The following is a 1,523-nucleotide window of genomic DNA, read 5'->3' as shown; positions in this document are numbered from 1 at the left end:
CCCGCAGGGCACGCAGGTCACCCCGGCTGCACTCCCAGCTTCCACTGGGACGGCCGGCCGCAAGCACTCAGCCTCGGGCAGGGGAGTAAAACTGCTGCAAATGAGAACTGATCTCAGCAATTTGAGCTGCTGATGCTCCTCCCACTGAGAAATCTTGCTTCGCCAGTGGATTGTGGGTTAAATAAAGATGCTGGGTTGCAGGCTCTCCACATGAGAGCCCCCGTGCCGGCTGAGCGCCTGTGCAGGCTGACCGGTTTGCAGGGTTTGCAAGGAGGCTGCGGTTGGCAGGGCAGTGCCAGTCAGAGATGGCATTCGGGCTCTGACACCAGGGCTTCGTGTGGGCTGGGCAAGAGGTGAGGGGCCATCCTGCAGCACGCCCCAGGAGAAGGGACCCACTGCAGCGAGTTATGGGGGAATGAGCCACAGGGACCAAATGAGCGGCCCGTGAGCTTGGTGAGAAGCCAGACGTGCAACTCAGGCTTGCATATGTTGGTCCTTTGCCCAGTCTCAGCACACACAACCCCCTCTCAAAGGTAAAAGAGCAGGATGAGGTGAATTGTAATGGCGTGCAGCTCTTGGTGGGGAGGAGTGCAGGCACTATGGGTCAGCACCCTAAGGGCCATGAGGCACATAGGGCTGTGCCACAAGTGGGCTGTGACCTGACAGTGAGGTCAGGCGCCTGGCTCTCACAGCACTTTTGCAGGCTTGATCATGGACATGCTGCCCTCTGCCAGCATGTGGGAGAGGAAGTAAGCAAGAGCACAGAGACCAGCAAGGAGTCCAGCTCTCTCAGTCTCACTGCTCTGCTGCACCAGGCAGTCCCTACCAAGCAGCTGTGGGGAGAAATGGGGTTCTGGGCCTTTGGAGGGCCTGGGAATCCCTGCAAACCCTGCTGGTAGCCAGGCTTCTGCGTCCCTGCCCAGGTCTGCCCCAGCAAGCTGCCTGCCCTGTCCCATTCACTGGCACAGGCATATTTCCATCCCGCAGCAAATGGAGCTGCCACAGCAGAGCCAGCATCCCTAAGCTCCCTGCACCCCCAAGGTCCCTGCACCCCAGTGCACGCTGCACCCTACTATGCTCTGTACCCCAGTGCACCCTGCACCCCCCTACAACTTCATTCCCTGCACACCAATGGGCCTGTGTTACTTTGCCCCAGTTCACACCTGTCCCCCAGCTTCCAGTGAGCCAGGCTTCCCAGATCCTTGAGCTGGAGCTGGGAGGAGGCCAGAGGGGTCAGTGTCGGTCAGGGTTGCCCTTGGGAGCACCCTTAAAACACATGCCAGGTGACAAGGCAGGCAGGCAGTGCTCACCCCCACACCCCATGCACGCCGCTGCCTGCCTCTGCCCACAGCCTGCTGGCCCTGTGCTTTGCCTGCACGCTTCGGGATTTCTGAAAAGGCGCCTGATCTTGTGCCAAGCACCTCCACGACCACAGTGCCTGCGGGAGGGTGCGCGCCACTGGCACGTACCCACCCCGCAGCACCGGCACCCACAGGGGGCCCTGCCTGACGGACTTTCCCTTT

The 1,523-nt window shown here is 60.9% G+C and overlaps 1 protein-coding gene across 1 annotated transcript in view; it reads left to right on the top strand.

The window, feature by feature from the left end:
- The window catches only part of LOC103768323 (glycine receptor subunit alpha-4-like), a 6,411-nt gene that overhangs the window by 4,615 nt on the left and 273 nt on the right, over nucleotides 1-1,523 (top strand). The window lies entirely within an intron of this gene.

The sequence above is a fragment of the Merops nubicus genome, unplaced genomic scaffold, assembly GCF_000691845.1.
Source record: "Merops nubicus isolate BGI_N331 unplaced genomic scaffold, ASM69184v1 scaffold36352, whole genome shotgun sequence".
In the NCBI taxonomy this organism is placed as follows: Eukaryota; Metazoa; Chordata; class Aves; order Coraciiformes; family Meropidae; genus Merops; species Merops nubicus.
This window is presented reverse-complemented; position numbering and strand designations above follow the sequence as displayed.